This window comes from Columba livia, chromosome 1, assembly GCF_036013475.1.
Source record: "Columba livia isolate bColLiv1 breed racing homer chromosome 1, bColLiv1.pat.W.v2, whole genome shotgun sequence".
Lineage (NCBI taxonomy): Eukaryota > Metazoa > Chordata > Aves > Columbiformes > Columbidae > Columba > Columba livia.
The window spans coordinates 28,086,034-28,098,350 of record NC_088602.1 but is presented as its reverse complement, the minus strand read 5'-3'; the positions used below and the strand labels follow the sequence as shown (position 1 = coordinate 28,098,350).

The 12,317-nt window shown below is 36.7% G+C and overlaps 1 protein-coding gene across 2 annotated transcripts in view; it reads left to right on the top strand.

Annotated features, from left to right (window-relative positions):
- Positions 1 to 12,317, top strand: part of TRPC4 (transient receptor potential cation channel subfamily C member 4) — a 152,189-nt gene that overhangs the window by 19,186 nt on the left and 120,686 nt on the right. The gene's annotated exons all lie outside the window — the stretch shown is intronic.

Here is a 12,317-nt window from a genome sequence, read left to right as displayed (position 1 = left end):
CCATTTCCACACCCTAAGGAACCAATGACCATGGAAGTGTTTCACTGTCTACCTTCCTCATCCTGTCTTATAATAAGTTTTTAATTACAAGCAACACAAATATTACGTGATTCTGTCATGTATATCTGTGGCAGAGCATGAGGTCGATAACCTTGTAGGTCAGAAATGCCACATAGTCTGTAACTCAAGCCACTGCTCTATAATCTGGATAAAACACTTGTGCTTTTAATTTTTTTTGTGTTGTTGGGTTCTTTCCTCAGCAATTGCATCACAAACCTGTTACTACTTTTGATGTGTTTTGATCTGAGATTCAAATATTCACTCAATTCCAGCAGTGCCCAGCATCTTGATCTTATTGACATAGATCATGCTCTTTGACAACATTTCTTCATGCAAACCCTTGGGACATCACTCATTTACATTACTCTTTCAGAAAGAAAAAGGTTCAGCCTGCTATGGCTCAGTTCAGCTTTTGCTGACAATCTTCATAGGGTTACAGGACACCGCAGATAAGCTTTGGTCACATTTGACTAAAGAAAAAAAAAGGTGAAAATAGAAATTAAATGGGGACAGGTACAGCATCCTTGAGGTCTCTCAGTTTTCTCTCTGAGGCATCAATGATGAACAATCCTTACTGGTATAGTTGGCCAACTCTGACTATGGGACTCAGGGGATTCCTCTTGTCCCAGACCAAGTAATGGGAGGCTGCAGTTACCTGTGCGCATGTCCAACCTGTTGCAATGTTGAGCATGTATTCCCAAAAGACATATGTGCATGGTTGGCCACACAGATCAACACAAGCTGAACACAATACCTTTACCAGCATTTACACCCAGCACTCACATAAACATGAATGCTACAGAAGGTCTGATCCTGTTCCTACTCTGTATGGAAGTCCATTAATGTATTACTATAATTAATAATTATTATAATGTATGTACATTATAGTAAGAGCTGATATTGTGCTTTTCAGCTTCCTGGGCAGATGACAACATGTGTATCATTCATACTCTAGATTAATGTCTTTGTAGCTTAATGTGTTATCTTCCTTCATCCAGTCAGGCAATTTAAGTTGTCCCTGTGCCACTGATGCATAAAAGATTCTTTGGTATTTTATAAAATCCTGATTTACCTGAAAGAGTCTATTAGATGCCAGATCTGTGTTTTCTCCTCTTGTGAATGTAAGCTGCTTGAAAAGCATGTTGCTGCTTTATTGTTTATAATCTCTCTGATCTTTCATTAAAATTCATAATTCCTACTGTGATAAGAGCTGCATGCTCTGGTTAGGGCTCTGCTGAGTCCCAGACTACTCTAATGCTTGACCCACTAAACTCATTATACTAATTCAAAAACAGCACTCCTCACATCTTAATGTCTCTACAACTAAGAGGTCTTACTTCTTACTTATCACATTGTACTTATCTCCATTGGTCCAAAGCAGATACTGTTTCCTCTGAAGAATCACGTTTCCTAATGGCACAGTTCGTATTAACAGGAGCACATTGAGACAGGGATCAGTCAGTGATTCGATACATTTAATCTATTTTTACAAAGACGAATAAAGAAAGAGACATCAAAAACTTTAATTATTCATTGGTGATAAATAAAAACTAAGCATATTTCCATTTTAAGGCCTATTGAGATGAAAAGTATTTACACGTATGTTTTGGAGGTAATTGTCACCAGAAATTATTATCTTGTGTATGAGAATGAAGATAAATGCGTCATCCTGAGAATGGAGAATGAGTCATAGAGAAACAGGAAGAGAGAAGTCCTATCAGCCAGCCTGGATAGACCTCTCTGCTCCGTCAGTGCTGCTGGGAGCGTAGCTAATGAAGCAACAAACCGCAAAGGCAGACATTGGAAATATATTCCCAAGCAGGGCATCCGGATCTTGCAGTTGTCAAATATGGTCTGTTTATACTCATCATAAATGTTAACGCTATGACTAGAAGAGGAAGGAGGAAGAAGGTAGGACAAAATAGCAAGAGTTGTAGCTGTAGCAGAACATGGTAGTAAGTCATTCTTCCTAAAGAAGAAATTGCTTCTGTTACAGGAGATAAAGTCCTATTTCATTCCAATCATCAGGCTATGCATTTTCAAGATATAGATAATAACTACTGCTGGAAAAAAAACATTACCCTTTATAATGGGACATAAAAATTGCAGATGTGTATGGTTGAACTGTACATTTCACTTAGCTGACTGTAACATTAATAAAATACCTAATAGAAGAGCCATGATTTGGACTTTTTATAGTACTTTTAGTGTTTAGTAGGAAAAGATAAGAACTGAAAGAGAATATATATATATGAAAAATATTACCAACGGTTAGTTCCAAGCCAGAGACTGCACTAGTCTTATAGCAGTGAACTGTGTAATAAACACTATAGTATGTGGATTGTGCTACCTCTGCCATTCACACACAGTAAATACTTAAGAAAAAATACTTTAAATTGCAAAATAAATGTCATAGTATAACCAAGCAGTGAACTTTTAGAAATAGCATGCTATTACTTCTTGTTTATAGCTGGAGAAACTAACATTAAAATATTATTTTTTAGGTACAAAATTTCTAGACCTTTTAGCCTAGAACATATATAGATATTCAGGAAGAAATCACATGTGATGAGGAAAAGCTTAAAAAGATCTAAAGATTTATTTGAAAATAATCATATCTATATTGTTCCCACAGGTGATACTAAGAACATGTACACACCTGCAAATGCCAGTGAGTTTTCTTATAAATAAGTGCTGGCTCCTAAATTTAATACCATCCAAATAATGTGGGAGAAGAGATTAACTTTGTGTAGAGCTTTCTTTTACTAACAAAAATTGTTACTGAAAAACAACAGTTTTCTTGCATAGAGTCACCTTTCAATAACTCTGTTTATTTCTGAACATTTTAACTTAATCTTTAGAAGTTTTTTCAAAAATTCCGTAAGACAAGAACAGCTGTGCTGTAATGCTGAAAATTTATATGTGCTGGGAAAGGCAAAAATGAAGTAACCACATAAATTTTTAAAACTTTTTTAATTGCTACAAAGTAGTAATGTATGTACAAATATCACACAATATACATACAAGTACACAGTGGCTCAACACTTTAATCACTTAAGAACAAATTATTGCATTATAAAGTTTTTTCTCAGTCGAAGTGTGTGGACTCACATGACCACAAACATTCACAACTAAATAGAAGCTTCAAACTTTGATAACTTACCTTCAGGCTGGTCTTTGCTGTGAAAATAATAAAGAACCTCATCTGTTGCATGCTAAAAATGAGGAAAAAGCTTTGCAGGGAACAGAGCAAACAAAGTCATCTAAATATCTGCAATCGCATGGACATCTACTTATGTTTTCAGGTGTCTAATTATGGCATGGTGAGTGCCATGTAGTCTCCAAAATTCTTTCTGTGGTATCAATCCGAAGATTTCTTCTGTCTCAGGAAACCCAATGTTGCCCCTAGGAGTCTATCTGCCTCATGAAAGTTCCCCAGATGCTGCAATGATTAGTTGATAGTGGAGGATTAATATTTGTAAAGTACCCTATGACATGAAAGAAAGAAGAAAAACCTATACATTGCAGTTCTGGCTTTCCTAACCGTCACATAGAGATAAATATGTGATGGATATTACTGGTTTGATCTCACACCAGTAAAGACTGCTGGTGCTATTTCAACTGCCTTTAATAAGAGGTAATTGTTTTAATGTTTTGTTTGTTTGTTTTCGTTTTTTTCTCTCAGAAGAAGGATGTTTTCTCACTACTATTTGTTCAAATTAAGATCTTACTTCAGTTCAGTTTCTCTGAAAATTTTCCACGACAAGGTTCAAAATCAGTTCTTCACAGACACTCATGAAAATATGGGTTAGGTTTATTTAATCATGGAACAAAGACAATGCCCATTGACCACAAGATATATATTTATAAAAAGTATGCCTACTACTATAACTGTGTTGCTAATGATAGTTATTTGTCTAAAACATTCTGAAAATATTCTTGATTGTGGTGATTCCACAACTGTTCTCTCACTATGCTTACAATTAAAAAGTTTTCTGTTGACAATTAAAAAGTTTTCTGTTGATGTCACAGTTAAGTTGAAATTAATAAATCAAAACCAGAATAAAAGTGAAAAAATGCATGTAAGTCTGTTTTAATAAAAGAGGAATGTTTAAAGTAGTTGCTGCCCTGTACGTAAATCTTTTGACAGCAGGTTGAGAACAGCAAATGGAGACTTAGAAACTTTCTGCTATGCTGTAGTGAGGATATGGTGCCTCTCATTGTGGAGGCTTTGTCTATTTGAGTCTAAAAGGAATTTTAAAATATATTCATTTTAGCATACATAATCATACATAATTTCTAGAGCTCTTAACATTTTTTTTTTTTTTTTCTTTTAATAGGTAAAACCAGAGGTTTTTGAGACAGTGCTGTATGACTGTGTGAATTTTGGATGAAAGTACTACGAGATCAAATAGCTTCATCCAAAATCCATTCTAACTCATGAATGTTGACTTCACTTGAAGTTGAATCAGGTCAATCTGAGGTTTCTTAAGTAAGGGCAGTATTGAACATTCTTCCTGCAGCAGGAGTGAGAATAATAGCTCTTCTGTATGCAGCTCTTGTCCCCAGTAAAATCAGTTTTACAATCTTAATTCTGTGAGTCACTGGGCAATGTGACTCACCCATTCTCACCCAGCAATATCTTGAATTCCAGCCCAATGCTTTGCTCACCAGGTAACTGAACAGAAGTACAGCTATTCTGAAATCTTTTGTTCGCCTTCCTAAGAGTCTCTCCTAAGCACATTATATAAGCATGATCATACTTCTCACTGGTACAAGAAGAACTGTAACTATATGAGTGTATATATAGTTCTGCAATGTCAAGCTTCATGCACGAGTTCTCTTATTCAGTCTTGCAATATCTATAGCTTTTGATCCATTTGAATGGAGGTGAAGAGGGTATGCACCATTTTTATGGAAATAAAACATATTTGTCATTCTTAAACAGGTGCTTAGGATTTAACTTACATACACGGTGAACTCAGAGGGTCCTTTACCTTTAATAGTGCAGATGAATGTCTTAGGGAGGTGAAAAAAAAAATATGGTAATGTAATGTATAAGTGGAACAATTCCATAAAAATTTTGCTAGAGTGACCAAAGTTAGATCCACTGACTACACATTTAATCTCTTTTAATTTGTCACACTGCTTACATTTCAAATGAAATTTGCTTTTCATTTTTAATATAAAAGTTGCTTTATGCAGTGGATCTATAAAAAAAAAAATAATCTGCAGTAAGAAATTATCCTCTGAATACTTTATATCACCTGGCATTTAAGGATCTGAAAATGTGGAACATTTCTTGAAATCCTATATATAATTTTGTAGCTAAATTCTGACATATATTACTCATTCTAAACCAGATCTTTGTGTAGTTTCCTTTCTGTCTTGGTTTTTTGCTTTTCAGGATATGGTGGACAGGGAGTGATGTAAAAATAAAACAGTAAAAGTGAAAGCTAGTAAGTAAATGTGGGCAACAAAATGACCTGAAATAATGGTCTCCATAGAGGTTTGCTTCATCTAAAGTGGTAAAACTCAAAGAAAGATGAGAAGGTTTTCATAAGCCAAATATAATAAATCTTTTATATGCCCTGTGCATTCACAGCATCACTTGTAATGGCTGTGTAGGGCAAAGCCTTCGGAGTACCTTTAAACCCTATCAAACCCACTGAGATTTAAGTAAGTGCCAGAGTGCTTTCTGAATCAAGAAAAGTCTTTTGCTAGCTCTGTTTGTAGGACTGTTTTCATGAAAATGCATTTACTATTTATATTCCTGTCCTACCTTTAAATTTAAATCCATCAAGGTGCCATTGTAGAAAAAAAACTGGTCCTTCCCATAGCAGCCATGTGTGAGCAAATGGCAAGAGATGATAGAGAAGAGCTAAGCATGGGTGTTCATTTTATACAGTGTCCCCTATGATGCTTGGGCTCCACTGTCCCTTTGCCTTCTCTTGTCTCCAAGATCTCAGTGCTAATACACTGCCCCAGAAGATTGCACTGAGATAGCTCAGGCCACAGATCTGCTTGTGTGTAAATGGCAGAAAGGCAACTGAGAAATGTGTACTGTCTGTACCTCAAGGATACAGACAGTAGAAGGCTCCGGCTGTTCCTGCCATGCTCCAATTCAAAACCTGCCAATCACTGACCCTGCTTTTGCAGACCTAGTTTAGATCAAGTAGGAACCATGGAAGCACTCTGGCAAGTGTTAGACTTAATGGCCTGAAAAAAGGAGGTTTTTTTCCTTTCTGGGGGAGTTGGAGGAAGGATCTCCTTCTGAGATGGTATTTTCTTTTGTTGCTTTCTCCAGTGTTCTTAGCATCTGAGCAAGTCTTGATTTGCAGGACAATCTCCTAGGGTGCTGTTTGGGTTTTGTGGATGAAATTCTAGTTAGGAGAGGATCAAATAACGTTGGCATAGCAGAACAATTGTTTTGGAGGAGTTTTAAGGAAGTCCATGGCTGGAGAGCTTTTCATGACTTGTTCAGTCTTTCACTGGTTCTCTGCTTCATGGTCCAGACATCTGAAATCCAGCTCCTTCACTAGACATCATTTGCGGAGTTTGTCTCTGGGCAGTGCTGTGAGTGTTTTCTAGATTGTCATGGGCACTGTGATCACGGGAACTTGAGGAGATAGCAGCCTCATCAAGTATGATGAGTAAAAACTTTTACCATCTGCATTGGTCATCATCAATGTTCCTTTATCAGGAAAAAAATATGTCAGTCTATGCCTGGTGTCCCTCAGTGAGATTCCCTCCTATATGTTCCTCCCAGCAGTACATACAGTCATAATAATGGTTTTCTCCTGTCCATCTCAGTTTGTGTCCCCTTTGAGCCATCTTGGGACTCCCTCATTGGGGTAGTTCCCAAATTCATGCTGACAGGTTACCGCAGACAAAATGAAGACTCATAAAATCATATTCCATATAACATACCAGAGGGGTAGAATTGTATTCTGAGTACAGGTCTTATATATGCAATTTTAAATTCTTCCATAAACTGGGAAGTCTGGAGAATTAGCCTTTTATGCTTTTATGTTCTCCTTTCTGAAGCTGCATTAGCTCTGTCTGGACTGCATTTGCGTCATTTACTGATAGCAACTGAGTTTTGTTGCCTCTCGTAAGATGACAATGTGTTTGCCAAATTTTGTCTACTGTGGCTGGCCCAGTTTTCCAATAAAATGTAATTTGGTTTTCTGGGCTAATTTATGGTTGAAGGAACAGGTCTTCTCAGGTAATAGCTATTTTTCTTTGCAGTTGTTGCTACTACTGCTAAAGTGTTTTTCTCCACACTTCATGCCCAAAGGTGTCTGTAGATGTTAAGCTGAACCAAATACAGTGAAATACCCTCATCAATGGCTGCTAGGCTTTGAATGTGAAGTAAGCTGAAAGAACTAACTCCCTGGGGAGATGCAGTCAGTGAGATTCAGGATGGGTGGCAGAGGAAGGAAGAAGAGGGCTCCTTTTGTGGTGCAGTAAGATGCATGGGGCCCAGCGGTTCCATGGCTCTGACAGCTCTCGTTGCCCTCCCTTTCTCTATGTAGCAAATCCATGACTGACTCTTCATCAGAATGGCAGCAAGCACTTTCAGTCAAATAAAAGACTCCTCTTTCACATTTGGATTACGGCATTAGAGACAGGCCTCTGCCTCCCCCTCGGGCCATCAGCTGTCTTTGTGCCACTTTGCAAGTCAAAACAAATTCGACCTCAGACTTCATCTGGAAAAGAGAGATAATCCCTCACTCAGGGAAGAATTTCAGCTGAGGTTTGTTGGTTTATGGTTAGAGCACAACAATTAACTGGCAGTAAGTTTGTTAGCATAGTGCCACTTTGTAGCAGGAGGTACCTCCTGTTGGCACTGCTGTAGCAGAGACATGGTAGAAAGGACTTGAAGACGGATGAAATAAGCACATTTTTATCATTCAACAGGCTTTGAAACAAGACTTCTCACAGGGATTGTGAAGCCCAGAATCATACCTTCTAGACAATAAAGTACTATAATTCCTTCATTATTTGTCATGTTTTCTTGAGTAATAACAGCACAAACTGCAGAACGTCTCTGAATGTATGTCTTTCAATTACTGTATTTTGAAGTAGTCACTGTCATGTTACTTTAATGTGCTATATTTGAATATCAGTGCCATCTATCACAAACAGGAAAGCAATTTCCTTTAAAAATAATTAAAATAAGATAAATGAAATTAAAATGAAAGCGACAGGCTTTCCTTTTCCAGAATATAGCTTGTGCATTAATTAAAGCAAAGTGTTCCAATAAGTGTATCAGGAGTTTCAAAATATTACAAACTCTTACCTTTATTTGAGCTGCAATATTAGAGTAAATTAAGGAAAATGCAGCAATTTTTATTCAACATTTCTTGATTTGCTTGTCCCTGTGATTATTCTTCCATATGTAATATAATAATGTGCCATTCCTAATTAACTTTTACAGTTAATGTTTAACTGTTACATTCTTCACAGTAACTGGGAGATGAAGTCTCTGTCTTTCGCTGACATTTTCCCTGTCAAAAGACTTTTGGATTTACTGAGACTGTTTATTATTCCTGCTTTCATTTAGCTGATTTACAATTCGCATCATAATGCATCCTCATGTATCCTTCAGGCAATGAAAACCAAAGTGTTACTGAGGTAAATTTTTTACCAAGCAAACAAAACCACACAGACAAACAAAAAATCCAGCCTTTGGAAGTAATCTTCACACCCAGGCTGTCAGCAAACACAGTGTGAAGACTCTGTTCTCAGCTCAAGCTGCTCAGTACTTTGCGGGTAGGAAAACTCATTTGTAAATTAATATTGGGCATGTGGTAGCTGAGTGTTCCCTCATATGATGAGGAGAAGTCTCTCGTGGAGCAGCAGGGCATGCATTGCTTCTGGTGGGCAATGTTTAAGAGGTTTGGACAATGCCCTTAATAAAATGCTCTGATTTTCAGTCAGCCCTGGAGTGGTCAGGCAGTTGCAATAGATGATCAATGTAGATCCCTTCCAACTGAAATATTCTTATTCTTATTCTTATTCTATTCTATTCTATTCTATTCTATTCTATTCTATTCTATTCTATTCTATTCTATTCTATTATTCTATTCTATTCTGTTTCATTCCATTCTATTGCATTCTGTTCCATTCCATTCTCAGGCAGAAGAATAAAGAAAGAATAAAGGAAGAATAAAGAAAATAAAATAGTATATAATTTTATAGCCTGTTACCTCAGAATAGGGGTGAATATTGCTGAAGCATATTCTTTTACCCACCTCTGCAGACAAGATATAAAACATCAAGGAAGATCAAGGCCTTATTTGTGTTGCAGAGGTCAAGATGCCCAGGGAGGAAGAAAAATGCAATTCCTCTGTATAGATTCGCTTGTCAGGCAGAGACACAATGAGACACAAGCTGTGTCTGGCCAAACATGGGCAATAGTCCTCAGCTCTGTCCTTGTCCTTCTGTCCCCGTGCAGCCGAGGACTCAGAAGGTTGCAAATGGATTATCTCAAGCTTCCCATCATGTGTGAGTGGGATAGTCAGCAGAAGCTGAATCCCCTCAGTGGGTCAGAGGCTCCCACTGTCCATAGCTGGGTGATACACCATCTGTGAAAGCATCTTGCAGTGAGCAACACAGGACTGTTGGCAGATCTTCCCAGACAGCAGGGGTAGTGGCAGACCAGCATAGTTAAGTTACAGTAAGGTTCAGTAAACTCCTAAGTAAGGCTCAAACAAACATTTCTTGCTCTATCAAGATTCTTCACTATAGCACTGTGGTGCCTTTTGGAGTCTTGCTAATTCTGTGTTCTTGATGAGGGACTTTATGTGAGCAAAACACCTACTGAGGAAATGAATCAGTGTTGCACGGTTCAACTCTTGGTTTATTTCAGGCAGTTAAACATGGGCACATGGGACTTTTTTTCAAATTTCTAGTTCCATTAAGGTGTAATGAACCTTGCCTGACGGTGCTTTATGTAGATCACCTGAATCTTTTATAGCTACTGTTTGCATATTTTATATAAAGAACCCTGAATCTCAATGTGGCATTCTTCTAACCTGCTCAAACGAATATGAAGATAATAAAAAGGAGGCATCAACTTCCTTGGAAGAACTAGGGAATTTCCCCAAATGCAAACACACAAACACACACACAAATCAGAGGGTTTTATTAGTTTATTTTCATTTATAATGGAATATTTCTATTGGAATAGGTACCCAGGTTGAATTGTTGTTATATGAAGGACAGAAATTTCTTTTCATATAATTTGGTATCTGTGTGACTTAAAGACTATGTGGGTGCTCTTAATGAAATCACTGAAAATGTTATATAGGCGTTATTTGTAACCTTACATTTTGATCCAAAAATCTGTTCAGTGTTACAGAGACTTGGATCTATTTCAGTCTTTTATAACATAGTTGTAAATTGGTTTTTGTCTTTAAATATGTAATCCATAAAAGAAATATCATCACTTTTAATAGTGTATAAGAATATATATATGTAAGTATTCAAGTACAAATATAAAAAAATATAAATATACCAGTAGGAATTCAGACCTGTTATACAGTAGGAGGATCTTCAGTAGTAATATTATTTTCAGACAGTTCATATTACAGTTTTTTCTGTGTCCATAAATTTGGTAATGTGTACTTAGCAAATGATGAGCTGAAAAAAAAAAATCACTGCATCCGAAATCTGAAGTAGAAGGTAATGAGCATAATCCATTCTGCTGATGAGTTTCACAGGTTGCCATTCAGTGTAAATCAAAGTCAGTAAAACTTAGCAATAGTAAAAATAAGAAGAGATTAAAACTGTGTCCAACATTTAGCAGAATAGTTGCAATCAGAATTTCGTCTCGGATTAAAACTGCAGGGGGGAGGTTAGTATTTTCAGAATATTGAAATAAATCAAATTTGATATATTTGGAACAATGTTTCAAACATTTAGTTATTTGATTTTTCTTTCATTTTTAAATTATTTACGTGAACTATTAATTTAAAAATTGTAACTTTTTTTTTTTTTTTACCTTTGATTCATCAACATATTCTCTCCTCGCACTTCTATCTCTAAGCATTTAATCTTCTTGAGGAATATTGAAATAGTCTCATTTGGAACAAAGCCCAATTTTGAAACTTTGAAGTCCCCTGTAAAATGGCATTTTGATCCTCTGCAGAGCCTTTGTCATTAAGTAATGACCTCAAACTAAAAGACTTTATCAGTATTTCAGCATGCAGATTTCTTTTTTTTTTTTTTTGGCAGCACATTGTGTAATACTCGGTAAATTTTAATAGTTGATTAGCACATTTATTACCTGTTTGGACTATTGGTATGATGACAACGTTTTAATGTAATTTGCATTATGAATTATTGACATAAAACATGTTAAGTATGGAAGCCTTCAGAGAAAAGAAGGCTCAGAAAACACACTCAGACTAACTAGCTTTTACACATGTTGTGCATTTCAGTTTGGCTTTCTGCGTACCTGGGGCAAAGCCACCACCACTGGCATGGTCCGTCCGTGTTATTAAAATTTCCTGCAAAATTACTTTGTGATAAGTAATATAAAACATGAACAGAGTAGTGAGAGATGAAGTGAATGCACATTGCTCTACATTTACATAATTTTCCAAAGAAATGCAATGTCCAGGAGTCTGTGCCTCTGGAGTGAAGGCCTTCTGTATTGAGAGAGCAAAGGAGAGGAGAAAGCAGGTACACAGGCAATCTGTTCACATTAGCGTTATTTTTGTGAATGTTTTCTTGGGTTTTTTCTGTGCTGGGGAGAGAGCGGAGCTTACCTAGTCTAATTTAACTCTTATACACCCTCTCTGCTCTGAGCAGGTTAAATTAAATGGTTCCTGGAGCTCTAGCTGCAGCAATATTCCCTGCTTGGAGCTACACCAAGGCAGAACAAGTAGATACACTTGGAAATGTAAGAACAAATTATCTAATGAAAATTTAACTTTTAAATTATATAAAGAAGGAGAAAAAAAAATACCAAGAAGAAAGTTTATGTTATTGGCAGATTTGACAACTTGGTGTCTCAGCTAAGGTCTCCACAAGCTGGAGTTGCCTTGATAATCACCCTTTATTTTTGTCATTTCTGTTCAAGCTCAGCCCATTCCTGCATCATACCATAAGGAGCTACATATTCACATCAGAAGCTGGAGCTCTATGTTTAATTCACTGACAGCAAATAAATCCAGCAGCAAACATAGCTCTGATCAAAATGCAGAGGAGGGAAGAAGATGTGTGTCTACACACCATTCATTGAT